Source organism: Apus apus, chromosome 2 (genome assembly GCF_020740795.1).
Source record: "Apus apus isolate bApuApu2 chromosome 2, bApuApu2.pri.cur, whole genome shotgun sequence".
Taxonomy (NCBI): Eukaryota; Metazoa; Chordata; class Aves; order Apodiformes; family Apodidae; genus Apus; species Apus apus.
Window position 1 is genome coordinate 65,302,250 of NC_067283.1, and position 26,169 is coordinate 65,328,418.

General features: G+C 42.6%; 1 protein-coding gene across 5 annotated transcripts in view; it reads right to left on the bottom strand.

The window, feature by feature from the left end:
* ATXN1 (ataxin 1) overlaps positions 1 to 26,169 on the bottom strand; it is a 228,226-nt gene that overhangs the window by 75,016 nt on the left and 127,041 nt on the right. For all 5 annotated transcript variants that reach the window (XM_051609143.1, XM_051609144.1, XM_051609145.1 and 2 more), the window contains one exon: positions 20,428 to 20,551. The gene's annotated coding sequence lies outside the window, so the exon portion shown is untranslated. The remainder of the gene's footprint in view (positions 1 to 20,427; positions 20,552 to 26,169) is intronic.

Genomic DNA, 26,169 nt, shown 5'->3' on the forward strand with positions numbered 1-26,169 from the left:
TGGAAGTTTATAACCATTAATTATCCTTGAATTAGTTGGCTTTTTAAATTGATATTCAAGTATGCTTAACCCCATTAAACAACTGTACTGGTCAGACAATATTATCAATATAACCATATTAATATGCTATCATTATTTTAACTGAAACAGATTTAATTATTGAAATATTCTACAAAATTTAATTAGAAGTAGGGAAAAAAGGAGTTTTTCTGAGTTAGGGCCTTAAGGAATTGCTGAGAAAGGGAACGGTGGCTCCAGGAGTCATTAGAAGACCACCAGAATTAGGAGAATATTAGAAGACCATCTCTTCCTCTGGCTCTTCCATGATGTTTAGAAACAAGCCATCCACACCTTACTCTCTTTGTGTTTGCTGGGGCTAAATGGCACCACAGAAAAGTCAGTGTGGTCTAACGTTCAAGAAGCTTCAGAGGCTCCCCGATCTTACCCACACCACAAAAAGAGCCAAGATGAGCCTGAATAAGCAGAGAAAAAACGGAAATGGAAAAAATATCCACCTGAGTGGGCCATCCTAACAACCTCATTTCAGCTCAGCATTTCAGGAGGGGTGAAGGCATGCAAACTCACCTTTAAAGACTGCTCCTCCAGAGCTAACCTGCCTCTCTGTGCACAAACACCACAAAGACTCTGGAGCAGATTTAAATCCCAAACTCACATACACACTGGTGCAGCAGGTAGAGTAAGGACTTTTCCAGAACAGCAGGGTTTTATTTAAAAATATAAGTTTGGTAAATGTGTCCTCTGCTTTCCTCTGCTTCTCCTTCTGCTGCAGTTCACTGGAGCTGTTTTAAGGTCCCCTTAAATATGTCAAGCCTTCAACGTGCAGCTGCAGCCTTGCAGCACTGAGCAAACGGAGGCAGATGAAAAAGAAACCATCATTTAGCTACACACAAATTCTGTATATTTTGCATATCACTCCTAACACGGACTGGCAGCCCACACCAAAACCACTTCAATTTGGGAAGAAAGTGACACTTTTGTTTTTATCATTAGACATGAAGACATCAAACCACCTCCTGCCTAAGGCCTCCTTTTCTTGCTTCTATCTTATGAATTCAGCACATGCTTCTGTGGTCCTCTGCAGCACTGCCTGCTCGACTCAGCACCATGACATCTTCTGGTGCATGCAGATTGTCCCTTAACTGATGGAGTGTGTAAGAGGCCACTCATGGGCTCTGCTGAGCTGCTATCTCAGCAGGATGCAGTAGCACTCTGAAAGGTACATAATGAACAGGTTTATGAAATGCTGTTTCTGCTGGCAGCAGAAAGCACTGGCTTTGCTTGCTGCTACCCATCCCCCTTTCACACAAACATTTACTGCTGAAGAAGAGGAACCTGAACCATGCTGGCTTTTGGCCCTGCAGGCCACGCTTTGTCCATGCTAGTCTCATGAGTGAGACAACTTTGGTTAGATTATGCAGTGAGATTAATTTCTTGGAAAGGGGAATTTAGTCCTTTTAAACTTTTTTTTTTTTTGAATGGTTGGCTCCTTTATTTTTAAATCACAAAATAACAACAACATCTATTCTCTGACACAAGGCCTTTATCAAGCTTTAACAAAAATTTTTTAAAAATCAAACTAACCTGCTTACTTCAAAGTCATGTTCTCATAATTTTAGCTGGCACATCATGAACAAAATGGTCCAGAACTAACCTCAAACAGTCATCTGGAGAAAAACAACATATTTTCCCATGTCATCACCACTATAGCACATACTAACCACAACTATTCAGCCTGTCAATTTTCAGCTTATATTATGATAACTTTACCTAAAAGCATTTGGTGGTTCAAAAACAGCAAGTGCAATGCCAAGGAAATATTTGCTGAACTGATGAGCATGGCAGCGCTGGTGTGAGGAATATACTTTCTGCAGAAAGGGAAGCAGAGTAAAAAGATATTTCACTGGGGACAATGGACTTCTCAGAAATTTCCAAAAACAGTGCTTTGGGCTGGCTTAATCCCACAGTCTAATCACAGCAGACTGAAGAGGGAAGCTTCGTTTGGTTCTTGGGTTGTGACTCTCCCACAAAAATCCCCAGGAACTGTAACGAATGGGAAAAGAACAGGGGAATCTTTTTTACTTGCATTGGCATCTCCACTTCCAAACACAGGAAGGTTTTTCACATTCACTGACCACTTCCAAGAGGTAAAAAAGGAGAGCATGGCCATGATTGCAGTAACTTCAGATGGATGCTCAGGTAGGGACAGCAAATCAAGCAAAAAAAAAATTAAACTAAACCAAACAAACTTTTTGCTTTTGTGGGCTACAAGAGCAGTCTGAATAACTTTCTTTTGGCTGTACCTCCCCTGCCCCTTCTCCTCAGCAGCAATGTGACTTCCTAAGATGCAGTTTAGACACACTGGGGCAGCTCTGCTCCTGGGAACTAAGGAGAATGCATTTCTCCTTCTTGGTTTTGGTGTGAGATACACTGAAGGTGACCCAGTCTCTCTGAGGACAGCCAATTTCAATACTTGTTGGACTTTAAATAAGCCTCCTTTAAAGGACTGCTCTGAAGCCATCCGTTGCTCCCCGTTCCCCTCTTTTTATGAATTAGGAAGCATGTGTGTTCCTATGCGTGCCTTCTGGACAGATCTTCTGCGTGGAAGAAAGAAGGAAATGGTAAGAAAGCAGCAAGGATGTGTAGCCCTGCAGCTGAGCTTGCATTTATTTCAAAAGCAAGTAGTTATCCAACTGCGGTGCCCCACACCCAAGACTTAGTCCGAGACACAAGTTTGAGCAGATCTTCCATGATCTCACAGTGACTCTGAGATAGATGGCATCCAGTCCCCACAAAATACACAGCTGCATTACTCCATTGCTCCGAAAGCGATTTATGTCAATGAATGTACTGCTGCTAATATGCACTGAGCTCCCACTCCAGATGCCAAGGCCATGCTCTGCACAAAGCCAGGACTGTCTGGTGCCCAGGCACAGTTTGCTATTAGCTGTATTTTCCCCCCATCTCCTGGAAGTTTTAAGGAAGTCCTGAAATGAATGTCTCAAAACAGCCACCCTGCCAAACTGGACATGGTGCTCAGATGGGGTTCTCATTCAATAACCACCTGGACCCTGTTCTCACAAGGGGAGCCCCTCCTTCAGTGGCCACCCTGATAAAACTGGATACTGTCCTTGCAAGGGGAGCCTCTCCTTTGGTGACCACCCTGATAGGCAGGACACTGTCCTTATTTGATAAGGAACAGTGGCCAGCAAGTGGGGCCCTGCAGAGGCAGAATGTCTTCTTGTGTAAGCCCACCAAACAGGGCACACGCACAGAAATAAGGCTCATTGCTCAACCTGGCTGGTGGGGTCAAGTGACCACCTGGAGCCCACTGCCCCACTGACTCATTTCCAGAACAGTCTAAAATTCAACACTGAGCCCGTGCAAGATACACCAAGCACCCCAGCCCCCCCCAACCCTGAAAAGGTGGGGGCAGGTAGCATAAAAGATGCAGATTTGAGATGCTTGCTGCATGCCTGCCATCCAAGGGCCACAACTTCATACCATGATCATTGTTGGATCCAAGGGTGGTGATATCTTTTCTATGCCCACTTTTCTTCCTTTCTCTCTCCCCCTTTATCTCTCTGTCTCTGTTTCTAACCTTATTCTTGGCACTAAGGGCAATATAGTTTCTAACTTGGCTAAGTTTTTTGTAAACCTGCTGCTTTGACAATTTTGTTACGTTTTGCTAGCTGTAATCCATTGCTTTGAAAGTACCATTTTGCAAAATTCTGCTACTTGTAATCTGTTGCTTTGAGAGTATAGTGTGGTGTGGTTTTGACAAGTTTTATAATCTTACCCAGTTTTAAGTAAAACTGTGTTTTGTATAAGCCTCCTGGGTAACAGTTTTAGAGTACAGCGCAGAGAATTCCAGAGGTTAATCTCTCCAAATGGGTTGTTAGAAGAGATTAATTAAGAGAGGAGGATTGGATCCAGCCGCACCTAGGTTCCTCTCTGAGAAGGAGCTTAGAAAGCAAGGGTCTGAATCTCCCTGGGTTGGCCCTACCTCTGGGGAACTCTAGCCTTACCCACCTTGTGCGATGTGACAGGGAGTCAAGAGGAGAAAGCAGTAGCACTGCAAGGTGTGTCTCCAACCACTCAGTGAGCTAACAACCTCATTTTTTTACATAAATATTGCAACTCAGTGGCTCTGCTATGGAATCCCAGAAAGCATGAGATTTTCTTAATTTAGCAAGAACAACTGCATGCAATGTCAACTACTGAAAATCTCCATGTACAGCACAAAGTGTTTTGAGTCAACAGACTGAAAAGCAAGGCTGGATTTGTTTGATTCTACAGCATGTCAGACGTTTTCAAAATGAGACTTAAGGAGATGTAGTATCAGATTTGAAATCTTACTTCTCTGTTGAATCTTTCATTACTTTCACACTGTGATATGCTTTAGCAATAAAATGTTTGGCAAAAAACCCACAACAAACAAACAAACCACAAACAAAAAGCAGGTTTCATAGTTGAGGCTCTATCTTGGTCACAGTACTTAAACATATACCTAACTTTACATCAGTAAAGCAAACTGAAATCAAAGGGATAAGGAGGAGTTAAAAGGGTAAGGGTGCCCTGAAGTGTTGTCCTGAATAGGAATTAAACTGAAGCATGTGATTAAGCATTTCTAAAACAGATCTTCCTTGTCTAATAAATAAGCACAGATCACAATATATCTTGTGCATCAACAGGAAGGAAAAGGTATTGTCTTGATGAAAAAGACTGAGTTGAAAGGAACTGAAAGCCTTTGGCCATAAAATGTGATAGTTTTATTAGAAGAAAAAATAACACATAGAGGCCAAGGATAAAGTTGAAACTCAAAAAGAATATGAGCCAGGGAAGCTGTTCCAGATGACAGAGCCATGTGGGATATGACTCCACCATCTACTGTGCAAATAAAAAGGAAGAAATGAAAACTTAGTGTTGAGAGTGCATCCAGGTCTGACAGGAAAATAAGGAAGAACTGAGAGCAGTAGAAGAATGTTACAATGATGAAATGAGGCCTTCAGAAATTTTGAAGTGAAGCAATACCACTTCAGTAAGCCAGTACAAAATAGACTCAGTCACTCTGCTTCAGATGAACCTGATAATCTCCAAGTTTCAGTGCCTGTCCAGAGCACACTCCCTCCCCTTTGGTCAAGACATTGGGCTTGACATATGATGTGGATAGCTTCTCAGAGAGGTCTCCCAGCGTGTACTGAAGGGACAGACAATTTGTGGTATCCTATTACTACTGCTTCCACTCCTGCTGATATGTCCATCATCACAAATGAGTAGGATGGAATTATGTCAGAGGGAGTCTTGCACAGCTTAAGACTAATGGGAAATTTTAAACAGTGAGAATTAGTCTGGATATGATATAAGATTTATTAACAGCTCCTTAAAGGAAGTGGAGGAAGCCACGAGATCTGGACACTGGGAACTTAACAGGCCAAAGATTTAAAAATGCATTGCAGGGAACTGTTCAGTCTTGCCTGGAAAATGGACATGGCACAATCTAAATAAACAGGTCTTCTACATGTCTTACTTCAATGTAAACAGGAGGTACATGAAAATAAAACAAAAATAATATTAATCATGAATAAGCTAATAAACAAAGATCTGGAACTATGCTAGTGAAATGCCCTTTGATTCAAATATGGGATTTTAAGCCAGAAGTTAGAAGTGGCCTTCCTGGATTAGTTAGTCCGTACATCACACAACAGCCCAGTCTACCATTTGCAAAATTACTGCAAAGTTAGGTTGATTTGGGAGGCAATGTACACATTCTCTGAAACCTCTATTCCCCTCCACGCACACATACACAGGCACGTTTATTACCATTTATGGATTCAACTGCCTAGCCAAAATAGGCTTTGACTGAGGCCTATAAGCCTAATGCTGTAATAGTATTAACAACAAGTTTGATATGAGAGATTCTTATTAAAATGACAGAGAAGTACACACCAGACATATAAATAATCACTGAAAAATAATTTCAGAGACATGCCTGATCCTGACTTTCTGTACCGAAGGCCTAACCTAAGTCTATGAAGTCACTAAAAAGACTCGGAGACTTCAGAGCTGACTTTAGGCTACAGTATTTTTCCATGACTGACATTTTCCAGTTATGTTCCTTCCTGGTCATGGCTTCTTAATTTCAAAGCAACTGAACTTTAAACCTACCTAAACCAACATAGTTAAAAACAACTGACCTGAAGGTAGTTCAAGAGTCTTGGTCTTCATATAAATATCTCTGCAGAAGCCACAGAGCCTGTGGTCAGCTGGATAGTTGCTTATCTGTCTTTTCTTTCGAGTGAAACAATACTTATGTAAATATTCCTTTTTCTAAAGAAATTTCAATTTGCAAATCTCTTCTCTCTTACAAAGTACAAACTTGCCCTTCTAAGACACAAGCTTAATCTTATTGCTTTAAACTATCTTGGCTTTATCTGGGTGCATACCTGAGGTGCACCTCAGCACTGTGTGCAGTTTTGGGCACTGCAGTATAAGGACATGGAGGTGCTGGAGAGGGTGCAGAGAAGGGCAACTAGGCTGGTTAGGGGTCTGGAGAGCAGGTCTTGTGAGGAGAGGCTGAGGGAGCTGGGGCTGTTCAGCCTAGAGAAGAGGAGGCTGAGGGGAGACCTCATTGCTCTCTCCAACTACCTGAAAGGAGGTTGTAGTGAGGTGGTTGTTGGCCCCTTTCCCTACTGACTAGTGATAGGACAAGAGGAAATAGGGTCAAGTTGCACCAGGGGAGGTTCAGATTGAATATTAGGAAAAATGTATTCAATGACAGAGTGGTGAAGCATTGGAATAGGCAGCCCAGGGAGGTGGTGGAGGCATCATCCCTGAAGACATTCAAAAAACAGGCAGACACAGTGCATCAGGAGATGGCTTAGTGGTCACAGGGGTGTAGGGCTGATGGTTGGCCTTGATCTTGAAGGTCTTTTCCAACCTTAATGATTCTATGATTCTATAAATGAGACATCTAACTGCTACAGCCAGGTACATCAGAACCCCAGACACAAAGTAGTGGCTGGATCTAAATGATCCTTAAGGTCCCTCCAATCCTAGCCATCCTATGATTCTATGATTCTAAAACCAAGGCTGCAATTCTTGCATATCTTTCATGCTTGTTCTTTCCGCATTAAGAATGTTTCCTTGGTTAGTCAACTTTAAATCTATCTATTGTATATACAGTACTATTTAAAAACAGCACTCAAGTGTACAAGATAAACATGTGCTGCCACTGAGTTACTAAACATAATATAATAAATTTGCATCCCTGTGACTGTTACTACTGCTGTGGTAGCTGCTTTCAATGTACAGAGTAATACAAAACCAGAGTGCTATGCCAAGTAAGTGAGACAAGGCCCTGTGCAGAAAAACGCCAATGCTCTGGAGACACAAACAGAGCTGTGTAAGGGAGAAATTCAGCACTCACTGAAAACAGGGCCTGCCAGACATTAAATGTGTATAACAAGGACAAAGAGAGAATTTCTTCATGAGAATGGGAAACCTCTTCCACTTGGGATATATGGGGAGAAGCCCCATGGCTACAGGGAAAGAATGCAGCTCTAAATTTGCATTTATTGTTGAAGTAAAACCTGAGTGTGGAAGGGAAGGAGCACAAGAGCTTTGCCAAAGGTGCCAGGAAAGATTCAGAGCTCCTTGTGGCAGAGTAATTCAGCTCTGTGCAGAAGAGGAGTGAAAAGACTCCAGGGACATGAGAAATGCATGTTCAGAGCAGCCAGAAACAAAACCACCACCAGGATTTCTAACAGCAAACAGAGTCAGAGCCCTTCCAGCAACACATCCCATTCTACCAAAGAACAGAGAACAGGGCTTATGCTCTGCATCTCTGCTGTCACAGTGCATTCACCCATCTCTGGACCATGTCTGACATCCTTCAACAGCCTGGTCTTGCTCCACACCCTGCCATGCTGGCCTGGCCCACTGGATGCAGCAGTGGGGCTTGTTGCTGCCCACTGCCAAAGACAGCTTGCAAGGGCAGAGCTTGGCTGCCTGTTCCCCCTCCATGTCAGCGCTAACTCATGTCTCTCACCTCTCCTATCTGCCAAGTTTAGCAACCACAACAACAACAACAAAAAGTAGGAATTGAATTGTCTTTGAGACTTCTACTTCCTGCCAGATTTGGTGGGAATTAGCCAAGACACTCAGTGTTACGGGAGGGGGAGAATGGGGACAGACAAGCAGACAGACAGATACCATCACCACCACCACACACACCTCACTGCCTTGGAATCCAGGCTAAAAACACCCAGGCTCTGGAACAGAAACACTCATGAAACATTTCATTATGCTTTACCAGACATATCAGTAGATTTATCTCCGTTTCATGGCTGCAGCACTGACTGGTCATGACATGCCTCAAGTCACCTATCACATAGCTTTTCCTTCTGGATCTGCCACTGTATGTCTCCTGATTGCAAATCAATGCCCTAGCAGTGGAGATATCCCAAGCCACAAGGTGCACAAGAAGAAAGAGCTGCAAGAGTTAATATGTCAGTAATTAAACACCAGCTAGTCTCTCTGACAGGAAGGAAAGGGAAGAATTGTAAAGGTACAAAAGAAAACCAGAAATGCAATTCTCCTTCCAAATGGCAACACCTGCCTCTACCAGTTTCAGTGCACTAGGCACTGTAGATCATGTCATGAAAAGGCAGTACAGGACGAGACTGACTGCAACCAGCATACACCACAGAGGTGATTGCTTGAATTAAGAAAAAAGCCAGGACCACAACAGAAACACAGAGAGGTCTGAGCAAGGGAGAAAGTGGGATCTGAACTCTAGCTTTCTGATCAGGGGTCTTCTCAAACTCCTGGGAGACCCACTGTAAGAAAACCATAATGTTTCCACTGTGCTTCAGACCTAGCCATGCACAGCATTATTCAGCCAAACCTTACCAAGGCAAAATTTTTATAATTTTCCTTTGCTCCCTTTGCATGTGAAAGGATAAGTAATTGGTCAGGAATAATTTAAATTATTCCATATATATATATATAAGCCATTTCCCTTGTCTTATCCACTAGGTTTCAAACTTTGGAGATCAGATTTACTTCTTGCCAATGAAAGAGTTTACTTTCTAATGCAAGAAATTTTATGAAAGAGCAGCAAGAAATGCTATTTTATTTGTCTATTAGCATGCCTTCCTCTGCATCTCCTCATTTCCTAGTGTTTTCGGGTAAAGATCAAGGATACAATTTCTTCCCTGCTCCACCATAAAAGCAAAGGCAAGTAGTGAGCCCAGCAAGACTTGCCCTCTGCCATCAGTCTCCTCCTTTAGTCAGTCTGTTTGACATCAGTGGGGTAGAAATGCCTCGCACTGGATACCACAAGTTCTCCCACACTGCTGCTATTACTCGTCCTAAGACATGGGTCCCCACAGATAATGACATTTGTAGTGACAAACACTGCCTGAGATAAAAGTTTTTGCATTGTTTGTTTTGAGCTGCTTCATAGCTATCACTACAAGTTATTTCATATTAACGTAATGTCAAAAAAAAGTACCTTGAGGTGATGTCAGGACACAGCATTGCCCTCATTTTGTGGCTTCCTTCATCAAGGTATCAAATTGCCCTTCCTGGTACACCTTTGAATTACATTAAAACAAACCAAGTGAAAGGATGCTATCAGGAAGGAGAGACTTCCAAGAATGCAGTGGTTTGATACTTGGGAATGGTTCCCCAAATGAGTGCTCCTTTCACTCTGCTGCAAGCAGGACCATACTGTCCACTCTGATCAGGCAGGTAGGCTGGATCAGAGCCACACGTAGCATCTTCAAGGGTCAAATACTGCTTAGTAAGGCACTTGTCTGACTAACAGCCATGAGAAAGCCTCCTACATTTTACATTTCAGTAAGACAGTTTACAGACAAACAATCATCAATCTGCAACTCCTCGTCCTCCACACCATCTTTGCCAAAACAAAAATGGAAAGACAAAAAAACCACAGACCCAGAAAGCAATGCTTTAATATGACAAATCTTTCCTATACCAAATCACTTGGGTTTTCCAACACAACACAGGCACTGAGACTGAAAACGTGAGTGCAATTTCAGTTTCACCTGACAGCATTTCAGATACACCGACACCATCCAGCTTTGCACAACCACAATCAGATTATTTGCTTTGCTCTTTGAAACTTTTTTAAGTCCTGAAGGAACATTCAAAAAGAAACGCCTTCATTGAGCTTAAATGCATTATGCCATAAGCCTTAAAATAGCAACCATAAACCAACTAAGGACCATTTATCCTGCTTCCATTTGCTTTCCTGCAGAAGCAATCACCACTGCTTTCCATGTTACTTTTAGCACTGGTTTCATCAGACAAGAGGCTTTGTGTTGGCATAGTGGTTTCTCTCTTTGACCACGGATAAACACTGCTTCCCACTGCTTTGAGGTTCCAGCCCTGACATACCAGACAGCCTAAAGAATGCCCACAGGTCAACAAGCAGGGTCAGGGCTCAAGTTTGTAACAGAAAAAAACAGCTACCTCAGGCCTATGGGGTTTCTCTCCTGCCACTAGCAGTCCAGTGCGCTTTCATCTGCCATTCTCCACTTTCAATCCCAATGTAGTCATTTCTGAAAACAAAGCTCTTCCAGATCTTTCAAGCCATTTTTATGCCATTCATGGGGGCAGATGTGGGGGCAAAATCAAAACAGCCAATACCAATCTTAACAAGGAGCAACATTAAATCTGCAATTGTAATTAAGTTGCCCTGTTAAGGTGTTTCTGGCAAGATCTTATTAGGCAGCTCGAGTGAAACCAGTAACAGTAATGATTTAAACCTGGTGAAATACCTTAATTACAGTGAAAACTTATCTACACATTGTTTTCATGTGTGGTTTATACAAAAAGGACTTCCTCTAGACAATGCATGGTACAGCTTACTCTGAATCTAGCCTGTCGTGTACATGCACCAGGCGTGCAGAGCCAGAAGGTATCCCTTCACAAGAACAAAACACTTCCTTCTAGTACTAGACACACTAAGGCAGTGTTTACACACTGATCCACTAATAAGCAGACTCAGGAATTCCAGAACACAAGATTTATATTTATTGCTATTTTACATTACCCCAGGAACAAGCCAAGTTTGGGCACTTTAAATCATAAGGGCTGCTATTGCACATTCCCTTATCAGTTTTCACACAACTGCGTTACTGAAGCATCCTGATAAGAATGTCTAAAATGTCTGCTATGTTTTAGAACAGCAAACTCTTCCTTTTCAGCTCTGACCCAGCCATTTCAGTCAACAAAGCTCTTTCTACTCTTTCAAAACACTTTTCTACTCACTCAATGGCTGTGATCACACTGGCTGTCTTGGAAACTGCTACTCCCAAAAATAATAGAGTGCAGCTATTTATTCATGGTACTGGCTTGACGTGATATTTTGAGGACTACCATTTTGCAGTATGGAATGAAACATGGGACACAGATCTTTTGACAAGAGATCTAACTATCACACTTCAGGGTTCATACGCAGTACATTAACACACCTTTTAAATGAAAAAAATCAGGAAACTGTGCAGCTAAAACAAACAACTTGCCAAAACCAGCATACGTTTTTGCACTTACTTTTACATTCCCAGGCTCACCAAGATCAATGTATCTATAGATAGGCATGTGTGTATACATATGCATTCATTCTCAATTGCATTTCTCAGGAAAGTGCCAGTCAGATGAAGAACAGTCGTGAGTTTGAAAAGCCATCTCTACTGTAATGAGCAAAAATAGTTTTGTTGTCATTTCCAGGTTGTCAAGGTTTTTTTTATTGTTTCTTCTAAAGCTTGTCTTCTGCAAGCTCAGTCAATGTCTTTGAAACAACTTACCTGTACTGCAATAGCTACGGCTGGAACTGAATGTTAAAACACCAAATTATTAAAGTCATCTATCCTTGCACTCATTTCATTCTGCAAGAATCTCACTTGGGAAGGAAGAAAAAGGGAGAGGTAGAGTGGGGAATGCAAAGCTAATTAGAGAGGTTTCACAATCTAATTCAGCCTGCCAACCCATTTTTCTGCAAGTCCTGCACAGATAAATAGGATGAAGAGCAGAACTTGAAAGTTTTATTCCTCAGTCCCACCATTTATGATTGTCTGCCTGGGTATTTCTGTCCCCTCACTTGCCCTGCACCCCTTAGAGCTCCAGACCACCACCTCCAGAACCAGCGAACCCAGACACATGCAACAAAACAGAAGACACTTATCAGCTTGTGTTTTTCTGAGAGCTAGGAGGCTCTGGGCAGTTCGGTGATGAAGATCTTCCCTATCACTTTGCACCTTTACTGCAGGCCCGGCAAGCCACCCGAAGCAGAGTGATCCTTGATAGCACATACAGTTAAACTCCAGGAAATACCTGTGCTGCACAGGCACACGGCACAGCCTCATGGGCTTGTGCTAAACGGGCTCAAGACTTTTACAGGCTACACCGCAGAGCAGGGCTGTACACACACACTTGTTTGACTCTCACCAGTGTCAGGCAGCACCCTGCTCAGTCTAATTACCATAATCAGAGAAGATGTAAGAGGAGAAGCAGGGCTAATTAGCCCAAGCAAAGCACCTTGTCAGCTTAGGAATCTCTGCACGGGGCTTGGATGCACAACTAGATGTACACATTGTGACCAAGCCTTTCCCTCCTGCAGTCAGCAGGTATTTCATTATGTCCAAGAAGTACTTACTGCTGCAGAAACGTGTCTTGTCATCTAAGAGTAGAATGGGGCAATTCCTCAGTTCTTAATGTAGCTTTCTGGAAGCAAAGAACTGCAGGGGTTTTACAGATTGATATACGATGCTTTCTCCCATTGCATGTGCTTAGATAACTGAAGTCTTCTTTTGCATAATCTTTTTTGAGAGAGGAGAATTTTATTATGTCTGTCATGTATTTGTTTCTCCTGTTTCCTTGTATAGCATATTCTAGGTAATTGAAGAGAAGAAAAACACAGTGCTAACAATAGTTTCACTACTTCACTGTACCTTCTCCATCTCAAAATACTCTCCAGATGGAGTTTATTTGTAAGTAAGCAAGCAGAAAACTTACTGAAGAAAAGTGATAATTACATTAGAATAATAATAACAAGAAAACCCGGAGCTAATGAAGACTGCCTGCTTAATTTAATTTTAGAGACTTTTCTCTATAATGAAGACATATAAAGCTCCGCAGTTCACTCACCCTTTCTACAAATGCCATCCAGAGCAGCAGGAGCAGACTGCTCACTAAGCCAAACCACTTCAGTTGAACTGGTTTGACTGGTCAGTGATAACAAGAAGGAAGTGCTTGTACTTTTATCTCCTTCATCACTCTGCAGGCTATCCCTCAGGTTGAATAAAGATAGTTATGCAAACATTTTAATGGATCTAGTAAAAGTAAAAAAGAATCCTGCTATTTCTCACTGTGGATCTAACGGGTATGTCTTGACTCTGAAATGAGTTAGGAGGACCTTCCCGCCTCAAACAGCAGCAGTACATGACACACACTGAATGACAAAAAGATATTATTTTGCCTTTTTTCCCCACAAGGCGCCGATTCTTTAACAAAGTCACTTGCATTGCATGGTTTTACAAGGAAACAAACAACAGCCCTTTCAAAAAATGCAAAACAGACTCAAAACACTTCAACTGTGAACATTAGAACTGTTAGTTCCTCCAGTGCTCTTCCTGTTGCTCCACTCCAGTGTCAAACTCACTTTTACTTCACCAGAGGTTCATATTACCTGAGGTTTCTTTTTGTGAACTACTTGCATGAGGAATGCTAAATGAAGCTGCTGAGAAATGAGGTTTTATCTGTCAGAGGGACAAACTCCTGGCAGCTGAAGGCTGAAAACACAATTTGCCTGCTTCCTCCATTCCTGACACCTCTTCATTGCAAGGAATTGCTGTACTTTTGTCATGTGTCCACCCATCTGGGAAGCCAAATCACATTTTGCCCAGCTTCTTTCAACTGACACAGCTTTTGTAATGCTTTAGGAGGATTCACTGCAGTCCAAAAGTTGGAAGTGAGAGAAAGGGAATTTTAAAATCACCACCCCAATTCTCACTGAAGGTTGCCTGGCACAGAAATGCATGAATAACCTTTCTCTCCTCATCTAATGCAACCCTCACTCCTCAAACAGATTTCTTCTATTACTAGTGCAATAACCTGATAATAACTTGCACTAGTGCAATAAAATTGATTTGCTGTAGAGTGGAGGGTTTTTCTGTTATTTAAAAAGCTGCCAAGAAAAAAGAGCATCCCAGGTTTCCCTAGCCTGTCTCTCATTCTGACACCTCAACAGGGAAAGAAGCTAAGAGCAACTCTGGTAACTTGCTTCTTTATCTTCTTCCTCTTGACCTTTGTGCCATCAGGTGCCTCTGAAACATTCATCTGTCTCTGCAGCTGGAAACACCAATGCTGATTAACAACCAGAAACAGAAAACTCTCTGAGAAGGAACACTGATAACATCAATACTGCCAGTTTGACTAAGAGTTTCTAATATTTCTTCCCAACATAAGCGTTCAGGGTCAGCACGCCTGGCAGGCTGCTAACAAACCTGGAATAAATATGAATGAACAAGTTGTTCACAGTAGTGTTCTGCTACAAAGGGCTCGTGATCTCTTTTAACCAACCTACCAGTAGCAGCAACCTTTGCTTTTGAATGCACACTCCAAACAGAAAATGGAAAAAACCCCTTCCCTCTAGAAGAGCTTAATTTATATTCTCTTCCTGCTGTTGCTGCCACCCACATTATCAGCTCTGAGAGAAGCATAGGCAGGCTACTAGATACCGTGAGGGTCATCACTAGTGCAGCAAACTAGCTCACCAGTGATGCTCACTAAAAGCAGCACAACAGAGCAACAGTGAAACAGAGGACAGGCAGAAGAGCAGCAGCAGAAATACTCTCACAGGCATGGGACACCTGTGTTTTGGTCAGCTTCACCCCACATGTATCTTGCAAATACTAGAGCAGCTTTCATGCCACACTATCAATCTGTGAAGGCTGGGGCTTGGTTCTTGATGCTTCTTTGTTCACCAGAAGTCTCTTGGACCAAGCAGTGCTGCAAGCAAGGACCTGAAGTTTATTCAGCCAACGTAAGAGCAACCATCAGCTACACTTCTGAATTACAGGAGATGCTTTTCCCTCATGGACCATGCCACAACCACCTGGTATTGTAATCATTAACAAACACGTTCACCTGCCTTGTTTGCCTGATTTACTCGCTCCAATGCACTAGTATTGCCTGGACTTCTCTAGCAGCAAATCCTGAAACAAAGCTGACAGTGAAAAGCTGGGGCAGCAGTTAAAGTGACTGCCAAAGAGAAATCTGTTTGCTCAGGCAAAAGCTGTTCTCAGTCCAAACATGGGAGTCATAATCTTACAGCCATTTGCTTGGAAGACAATGAAGGGAAAGGCAGAACAGACTGGGAAACTACAGCTTGCCATAGTAAGAGCAGAGAACAATCTTTGTGCCCAGATTTCTTTGCTCTGCAGTGTAAGTTTTACAAAGCTGACAACTGGTAGCAACATGTAGTGGCCCCAGGCATCATGCCTGCCTATCAAAGACTTGGATTTTAGCCCTGGAGAAATTACAACTTTTCAGTTCTCTGGAAGCTATCTTGGCCAAGAAGAAAGCAAGAGAGTAATGAATGACCTAACTAAAAATTATTTTAATACACAGGTTGCACACTGCAAGCCATAAGCTTAGGGGTGCCTGGGGTGCAGGAAGTACTAGGGGAAGACAGGGAGGAGGAAGACATCTTGTACTTGACAGAAGCAGCGTAGCCTCAGATTACAAAAGCAACCAACTGGGGCTGCTACGACAGCAAAGTCATCTACTGGAGTGGCAGGGGCTGGCATACTGAATGGAAAGTATGGATCCAGCAGATAAGCCCTGGAAACAAAGGAGGAAGCTCAGCAGCAGTCCAAGCTGGAAAAGACAGCAGGGAAATGACAGGTTAGGAAGTCATGAGTCAAGGAGCTAGCCAGCAGGAAGGTGGAGAAGAAAGAGGTAAATCCAAGCAAGCTGCACAGACATGAATAAAGAGACATTTGGCCCTGCGGTAGTCTCTAAACAGTGGTGGCTTACAGCCTCATTGCTGCACATCCCTCAAAGCCACCTCTCTGCTGGGTGGCAGGGGCAAGCTACAGTCCAGCTCTCATGCGCTGTCCTTAGGTTCCATACACTGGCCACACTGTGAATCCCCCTCTGATGAAACAGCTCAGTTGCTGCATGCTGCCAAGGTAGGTTTGCCATCCAATGCACTCAGAGGACAGCAGCTTCAGGGCCAGGAGAAGGGGTAGCCAACCTGACACACAGACACACTGCCCACTGCCCACTTTGCTTCCATGCAGACACACTAGCTCTGCCGCATTTCTGCAACATCCATTTAAACTATCTTCAGTTAAAATAAACTGCCAAGCCCAAAGCCCAGAGTAACAGTTAAGAGACTTTTTTCTGAAGCCCTGCAAGAGACCCAAACTGTTTCAGTTTCCTCTCCCTAAAGTCCGTCTTGAGCCATTCTTGTCAGGCTGGCAGAAGTATGTGATGTGCAATAAACGCCAGGAAATTAGACTTTCTTGAATAAACATTTATTTGGTGAGAAATACTTCTGATTTTTGGCAGAGAAATGTCAGAAACCTGAAGCCCTATGTATAGCATGCCTACAAGAGTGCAATTTCTATTTAAAGGGAAGCTGCAGCTGTCTGTAGCTCTTAATGAAGAATAATGCCTGGGAATAAATTACTGCCATTTCTGAGAGACATTTCTCAAATGACAGCAATTCCTCTCTTTTTCCCTCTCCCTATAAATACCAAGTGGTATGTACGGGGCACTTGTTTGGAAGAACGGACACACGCAGCTCTCTTTTTTTTCAGCAGCCTGGTAATTTCCACAGAAAACCATGAAGTGGTTTAGCACATGGATACCAAAGCGATTCAAAAGCCAAGGTGTTCAGAAACATTCAGGTTGCATACGTCAAAACTTCCCATTGCCCTTCCAAGGTGTGCATGGCTCAGTGCTGTTTGAACAGACGGCAGGCAGCTCTTCCAACCACACCAGCAAACTGGTGTTGAGGCTCAAGGTGTGGGAGACAGAAAGCGGCTGCAGAAGGCTGTGACTGACATGACGTTTTCATCACTTCTTAAACATCTCCTCTCCAGGGGGCTGCAAGAGGGGAGGAGAAGGTGATGCTCTGGGGAGAGGGTGTGCCTGGCCGAGCGGCTCAGGAAGCGGCACTGACATCAGCTCCAGGAGCCGTCACTCCCAGCCCCGCCGCGGGTCCAGGTGCCAGGAAAAACAACCGGCGGCCAGAGGAGGAGTGCGGATGAGACAGGACCAGGCTGAGAGGAGCAAGTAGGGCTAAGGAACGGAGAAAGGAGGCGGCAGCTCAAAAAATGGGATGGGACTGGAGCTAAGCCCTGTGTGACTGCAGTCACCAAGACCTTCTCCAGGGCTGCGCTCAGCCAATACAGTGGCAGATTCCAACTGAAGCTGGGCATGGAAAGCCTGTCAGAGCAGGGATATTTACTATCCTGCCGTCTGCAACTTGCCTAAAGTAACAGTTACAGATAGGAGATCAACTGAAGACATTTCCGTTATTGACACATACTGGATTTAGAGATTTATTTTCTATTTCCCATGAACTGTGCCAGAGGTTTTTGCATAAGCACACACACACACACACACACAAAAAAAGTGAAGAAATGTCTGTGAGTGAGCAGCATGAGGAGTTTATTCATTGCTCCTGTCAGAATGTTCGGGCTTATGGGGCTAGCACTCGAAAAAGCTGCAGCATATGTTTCCAGGAAGGAAAAAAAACCTCAGGATACTTAAATTCTACCAGAATATTACAAAACCGTATGCTGGAATTCGCAAGGTACTCTGCTGCAAGGAGCCTTGCCTTGCTCCATTTTTACCCCTCAGTAAGTGAAATAAACATTCCTCCTTAATGAATCCTCCTGTCATCACTCTTTCTCTCTGCAAAAGGGGAATATGGACTTGATTTGTACCAGTTCTGCTATTCCAGAAATGTGCTTCATCCAACTGAGAAGAGCAGAAGAGAAGCAAGAAATTTGTTCTGTTTAGTAAACAGGCAGTTTCTAGGTGGATACAAGACACTGGTCCCAATTTACTGCCCCCCCCCCCCCCAACCCGACCTCCCATCCCTTCCTCTGAAATTTGCCTGGGTGGCAGGAGGAGGAGGCAGAAGGGAGGAGAATTGCTACCGCTTGCAACGTGAAAGGTCTGATCACTTTCCACACGTCTTAATGTGACAACACCCTGCAGACACTGAGGGGAGAAAGCACTGTATTTTTCAGTAAAACCTCTGTACGCCACCCCTCCTCATCTCTGCTACTCCTCTCTCCGAACGGATAAAGGAAAGAGCAGAGGGGAAGGCAGGGGAGGGAAAAGGAGGGGAGGAGCCTTGGCTGACTAGTCCTTGCAGCACTGTCCTGCCAACAGAAGCCAGGTGACAAAATATGCTCTCAAGGAACTTCTAGAGCTCTTCATGACCTACAGATGACTTCCTGAAAGAAACAGGTCCTGCATGACAGGGTGAGAGCCATTCTCAAGAGCATTTTCTTTCCATCTGTACCTGCTGAGGAGAGTGGTGCTTTTTCTACGCAAAGCCCGGCCTCATGAATGTAATTCCAGGTTTTGGCACTGCAAGACCAGACCACTATGCTGTGCTTTAAGTGGGCTCATTATAAACCATCTAGGACAGGGCAGAATGTAATAATCACACTGATGACATCTTAGACAAATACTCCATCCCCTGTAACAGCTGATGATTGCCTCCTTCTCTCCTGCAGTTTATTTGGCTCATCTGGCATGCCACATACTGCAGAGGACCTGAGGAATGCTCTCCTCGGCATGAGGTGGTGCTGCTGTTGCAATCAGTGGAGGTGATTGCAACATCTTCAACAAATGTCTCCTGTTATCCCAACAGCTTTGCATGCTACAACTGTTTTTTTATTATTGTTGTTGTTATTATTATTAAAGGCTGCCCTCCTCAGCTGTAGGATGTCAGCAAGCAAAGTATGTCCTTGTGGTTTCAAGTAAGTCTTTCAAAGTGTGGGAATAAGCTGATAAGACCTCATCTGCGTGGACACATAGACAGTGAGGAGCTCCACGTCTCAGAGGCCTCCTACTCATCTTAATGAGTTACTAACTTGGCAGCCTAGTGGTACTAGTAACTAACAACTCCAAATGTGAGCTTTATTAACTATTTCTCTGTAGACCAAAGCATGCGGGAAGGGGGGGAGATGACAAAGATTTTTCAGTGTCTTCTCTAACGTTTCTTTTGCAAATGGCTCTTGGGAAGGCAGCACCAATTAGACTGCCTCAGATTGCTTCCAAAAAGCAAAGCCTGAACACAAAGGGAAAAGCAGAGTAAAGGTGGGCATCCAACCTTCAGACAGCTAGAATACATGCCCTGCAGTCCAAAAAAAAAAATTACTAAATTTATGCAAAGTGCAAAACCTAATTTGCTCAAAATGAAAGAATCTGCAGCTGTTTCATCACCAGTAACATCCTGAAGGACCACTGCACACTTTGGGCATAAGGATTTAAATACTAACTTACCTAATTTTGAAATTCCTAAGTTTCCCTCTTAAGACAAAAATAAGGATTATTCTCAAACCTGGCAGGCAGAGAATTCTTGTCTTCCTCTGTTTGTGAGGATGTCTACATTTGACCTGCACATTTGCCCATTTCAACACAGAAAAGCAGGGTGCTTCACAAGAAAAACAAGAAACAAAACAGTATTTATGCCTCTCTTTCGCCATCCCTCATGGGAAGTTTCTTTTATTAAATGCTGCAGCTGGATCAGCATCTTAGTTACGTCATTGTGTTTCCCTCTGAAAGGTGTGCTACTCCAGTTCCCATGAAAAAAAACCTCTGAGAGGAGCATTTGTGTTGAAAATACTCCAACTAATATATCAAACTTATCAAAGGAACAGGAGTTTGGAATACCAAACACAAATAACCACATTTGTATTCCTCTAATTAGAAAGTGGACAAATAATTTAAACCATTGTATGAGTATGTCTAAAACTCCTAAATCTGACCAGTAGATTGCTGAAATGTTATCCATAATATTCTTCATTCTTGTTAGGCTACACAGTCACCAGGCCTTCAAATGCAGGCTTACATCTTTAACTAAAACGTGACAGCAATGTGTTAAATAACTGCAGCAGTTCAAGGAAAAGAAACCCAGCATCTTTCCTTAGATAACACTATTCTGCCCTTGAAGATACTAGAAAAAGGAGAGAAGGAGGGAAATTCAAGCCTGGCTTTGCAGTCTAACCCAAACACATCCACCTTCCAGTTTCAGTACATCAGAGGGATGACAGCAAGCACTACAGTGCAGATCCAGCCCCGAAAACATAAAATTCCAAGTACACATTATAATTGCTAGGAACTCACAACATTCACTATGTTCTTCTTCAGGGAATTCTGGATTATCCTTTAGCATGAAGATTTTTTAGATGCTGCTGGATTGCTCACAGGTCCTCACTGGTTTTCCTCTTTCAAAAATAGCAAGATAGAGCTGTAAAAGAAAAGCAAAAGAAAGAAAGGAAAGCAATTAATAAAAAGAGGAACATCTATGAAGCTGTTTAGCAAATAAACAATTGATTCCTACATCTCCTTGAAGCAAATGCATTTTTAATAAGCTCCCAGGATGGAGAAACCAGTACAGTGCGTGTATGTCAAACGCTGATCTAGGATAGGAAGAGTCATTTGCTCTGTACTTCTTAGCAACAATTAAAACCCAGTTCAGAGTTGCTGAGGCAGATACATTATTAATATAGTTCTTGGATACTTCTGTTGCCATAACAAGAGGAAGAAAAAACTAGTTGGGGTTGTTGTTTTGAAAAGTGTCTGCAAACAAAGCCCATGGTGTGCAGAGAAATCCACACAGGAAGAGTTTTGCTCTTAACGAACTCCTTTAAAGGGATGCAAACACCTACCTACTTCTGTGGTTCTCTGCAATATTGCAACAGAGGAGTACTAAAAGCAAAAATATACACACACACACACACTACTATTCCTCAGTAGGAAGTATTTTCACATGTGAGATTTTTAATATCATGTGTGGGTTTTTTTCATACTTATTTTTTTGACAGAATGCCATTGTGGACCAACTCTTACATTTTTCTGACCTACTCTATAAGGTATCAGACTTTCCTCAGCCTTTTTACGGGGGTCTAAGAAAACTGCTGCACTACATTTTAATATGAACCCCACACAGAATACTTAAAATAGAGTGTATTTTTAAAGGGCCCAAACTGAGCATTTTTTCCTTCAGCTGGGTTTCCATGCTCTACTTGTGCTTCCTAAATTCTTAGTTTCACTTTGTGCCACAGACCTTTCCTAAGTCCTAGATGTAAGGCTCCTTAAGCATTTAACATGTAATTTCATGATTCATGCACACAAATTTCCATCCTAGCGGAGCTATGGTGAAATCCAGGTCCCCAAACCTCCCCCAAACCTCACAAACCCCAAACATCTACACCTGAGACAGTGCAAGCTCTCTTTACTTCCAGTGGAAGAAACTAGGCAATCCAGAAAATTATAAATTTGACCTATCTTAAGCATCTCTTTAGGACAGAATGAATCACTCTCTAGAGAGGTCCGCTTCTCTCCCTCCATAAAGTGAGTCTAGACGCTGAGCTCAGACGAGACAGCTACAGATGAATGTAGATGAATCTCACCCTCCATGAAGGCAGGAAACAAGTAAGATGGACAAGAGCAGTTCTTGGTTAAGAACAGAGGAAGTAAATGCAATTGTAGTAGGCAGAGGAAACTACCCAAAAAAGTTTACAGCCCCGAGACAGTCTGTTTCAGTTGAACACACAACACAACTAGAAAACCCTACAAAACCCAAACAAATATTTGCCCAGCTGATCCAGCTTTGGTGTAGGGCAACTACTGGATTTACTAGCTGAGGCTAAGACCTCACAGAGCAGCCATCAGTGAATGTCTGTCATCCCCTCCAGCTGGTTGGGACTCTCTTTAGCAAACTGGCAATGATGATGTTGATCAGCCTCAACAACCATCACAAACCATATATGTTAATCTTGTACAATCTGTTTAACCCAAAACAAATTTATTTTCATGATGTTCATTTATTTAGATTAGGTAAAACTCAAGACTGAAACAAAAACCTCAAAATAGTTTTGTTTCTAGATGTTAAAATGAAACATCTTGGCATTTTCAAAAGTACCACTTCTGTTTTCTCCCAATAATTTGGCAATCTGAAAATCTCCTCAAAAATTTCCATTTTTATCTTTACAACTTCCTCAAAAATTTCACCCAACACTCCTCTCTTGTCATTAAATATTCAGGGGAAACTGAAAATACACTCCAAAAGACTACAATGAAATATTTAATATTTCTGCCAAAACTGCATGGCTTCCAGTTATTTTTAGTAAGAGCAGGGAATTTTACTCCTTGTGTACTTTGTCTCCTGCACCAGAATTTGCAGCTTCTCCTTGCACAGACTTCTCTGAACCTCCCTGGAGAGTCAGCTGCATGTAACACTGGGCTGAAACCCACCACACTCAAAGTCTTTCAGCTTAGTTCAACAGGCAGGATTAGGATTTTGATTTTGTTGAAGTTAAACAAGGCTCCAGTTGCCTCTATCAGGGCTCCCACCACTGAAACAGGAGTAAGCACTTCATGCTAACTATTCAACAGTGATTCTGTTGTCAGTCTGGAAATTGTCTTGCAGACCCGTGGCAGCATGCGGACATGGGAACAAGTCATAAGCAGCATCTGTGTGATACAGTGCAGCGATGCTCTGTGGCAGCTAACCTTGTCCTTGCATTTTCATTTCACAGGAAAGATGACAAGAAGCAAGGTAGCCTATCCCTCAGGGGAAAAAAAATAAGGTGAGAAACCTTGTATTTACTATTGGGTGCTTTTGCACCGTCCACACAGCCAATTACTATGGGGGCAGATAATGTGCTGTAAATTCATAAACTAGTTTTAATCTGCTACAACTTGCTCACTTGACCTTACCCGCAGGCACTTTTTTCTGTGAGGGGCAAGGCATGTCTACCTGCAAATGTTGACATTTTTATGCTTAAGATTTAAAGACAGCATGGAACAAACTTCAAGACGCACAGGAAGATGCTCCTTGAAGCACAATCCATGCCTGAAGAGCAGAGCACCCATTCCCTAATTGGATGAGCTTTTTGCTATGCAGATCTGATGGGCTGCGAAGACATGCTCATCTGGGAACATGCAAAAGGGTCATAACTTGCAGGCATCATCAAGGCAGACAGGTTTGCAGCGCAACTAGGTTTGAACCAGGCTTTGCAACTGAAGTTTCAGCATAATCAATGAATCATATACACCTTTACCAATCAAATCTCGGCTATAGATGGGAAGTGTTATGCAAGGAAGCTGTTTTTCCTGGTCCCCCAGCATTGTGGTTATTCAAACATCACAGCATGGCCCTGCCTTTTGAGTGCTAAAAGGAACATTGAGTTGACAGATTAGAAGTGTAATCGAGAGATGAACAGACCTCAAATCAAAGAACACGGAAGTAATTCTTGGGAGTATTTAGATACTAAAATTGGACGCCAGGGCAATCAACAAATATAATCCACAGTACAAGCAAGCAACTGCAGACTGGCAAAACTGAAAACCAGTACTTATTCCAATAAAAGGTCATGCTCTCCATCTTGCTTTGAAGAGCAGGCAGTGAGACATGACCATTTTTCCAGTCCTTTTCTGCAGGTTTTTAATTGCCATTCCTTGCTCTCTTGCATCACGTAATTTAGTTTTCCTGTTTCACAAATCAGCGTAAGCTAACAAAACTGTTTAAGAGATGGAAGCGCTGTTCCCAAGTCGTTTCCTTGTTTGCCATTATCCCACAACTAATCCTCCAACTCAAATAAAACCGTAATTCATTTCCTCCTTTATTCTCCCTCTGCATGAAATAGTTTCAGACAAGCTCAGTCCTGCCCTACCACAAATGGGAAAGGCGAGGCTGTATCTTCCTGGAGCATGCGCTATTTCAATTACCTAATGTGTGTATCAGCTATCATGTCAGAAAAAAAATTTAATGTATTTTCAACAGGTTCAGCTGATTTTACACATACATGAAAGATTCTAAGGGAAATTAAAAACAAACAAAACCCCAACCAACCAAAGAAACAAACAAACAAAAAACACACCAAAAAAACCAAACCACAAACAAACCAAGAATTAACTCTATTTCAGAATTCAAGCTAATGAAAGCTTTGTGTCAAACTCTTCCCATCTGAAAATCTGCGGACATTTTTTCAAGTGTGTAAAGGCTGCTCTTGATGGGGCTGAGTCATCTTTGCATTCATTGTTCTGCTAGTGTAAAAAAGATTTAAATTACAATTATGCCTACTTTAAGGCTTAGGTGAAGGAGTATCACCTTAGCACAAAAGAGGTTTAATTTGCATAGAACAGGCAGGCATCACTCCGATTTTTGTTTAACATCCATTCATCATCTGAAGTTTGATTGTCCACAGCTTTGTCATGTAAACAAGCACTTCCCATGGCTTTGCATATGGTTCACAGTGAAACACCAACTTCACAAGGTGTTTCACCCAATTTGTGCAGGGTGAATAAATGCATCTGGGCTTAAGAGGACAGTAAATCAAGTTGTCAGCACTTTGCATATCCTGCAGGTCCTAAACCAGAAAAACAGCATGCAGATCATGGGGCTAAGACAAGGAAGCAATTCATCCTGCTCCCCAATTTGTAGTAGGAGGAACAAGATACCTGCCAGAGCTCTGTGAACACATCCACAGGCCGCACTAGCCCTCTGCCTCTCTCCTGTGTGAGTAGCATTTCCAGTGCAGAGCACTTACTGGGAAAACGAAGTGCTGCAGGATGGGAACATCTGCCTGCAAACAGCAGACTGTCTGTTTGCACATGGGGGCGACCAGCACGTGGGCCTGAAGGGGTAAAGCTGCAGCTCACACTCTCCAGTGCAGGAGCCACTATTGAAGATAAGCAGTAATGCTGCACAACTAACATTACCTGTTAGTCACCTAGATATCAGTGTTCCAGGATTAAACCTAAAAACCCTGCAATTCATCATTATTTCATCAGCAGTGGGTATCTTTCCCAAATTTAGGCCTCTTGTTTTAGCATCGACTTACGCAAGCAGATTGGGAATGGGATTTTTCAGCCCTACGCACTGGACATCCTTTCAAACTTGTTACCTGGAAACCATGGAAGCAACTTTGTTCTCAGAGGGGTCCTCACTGCTTTTGTTGCCCATTCCCTAGCCCCAACACCTCCAAACAAGCGATCAAGAAATAGATGGAAGGTTCATCAGCACAGGGGCAGCTGTAAATATAAATACACCATGCCAGCTCAAACTCACACTCTCTGATTGCACAATGCCTAATAACAATACAAACACAAATTTGACTAGGACCTCTGAGACATCACCTTTGCACAGGTAAAGCAATCATAACCACACGCGTTACCTGTACTTCAGTAATACTATTTTTTCCAACAAGACCTGAGGTAAAACTCTGCTTAGCCCTGTGTTTCATTTTCTGTGCTTCGTTTCTAAACTCTTAGGAGATTTTCCCTGCAGAGCACAGTGTAAGGTATTACAAGAGTAAATAAAGAGGTGAGCAGTGGGTGCAATGCACAATGCCACCAGGTGAAAAGAAAACCAACAGGGGAATGTCAAGATTATTTTGTCTCAGAAGCAACTGTACAGAACTGGAAGAAGAAAAATACCTCACTAATAGCTCCTGTTAGATGCCAATGATGTACTTTTTATGAAAAATCTATGACCCTGTTAACATCTGCATCCCCTACTTACTACTTTCCCATGTCTATCAAAGCAGGAATAGGGAGAGGGAGGAGGGGAGATTTCAACACTGATTTACATTTCTCTTAGCATGCCAACTTTCTTCATTCTCACATAGAGGTTTTAAGTAAAAACAACTCTATTGCTTGTGTGTTTGTAACACAGTCATTCCTACGTCTTCTGAGCAGAAGAGATTTGAAAAAGAATGCAAATGGTCCATAATAATTCACCTCAGAGCCAGTAATGTTGAACAGATATAAGCAATAAAAATAACTACTCTGGAGGCTTCTGTCCCATGATGTAAATATTTCTCTTTTTCTTTTGTATAAGCTATTATGCAAAAAATCCAG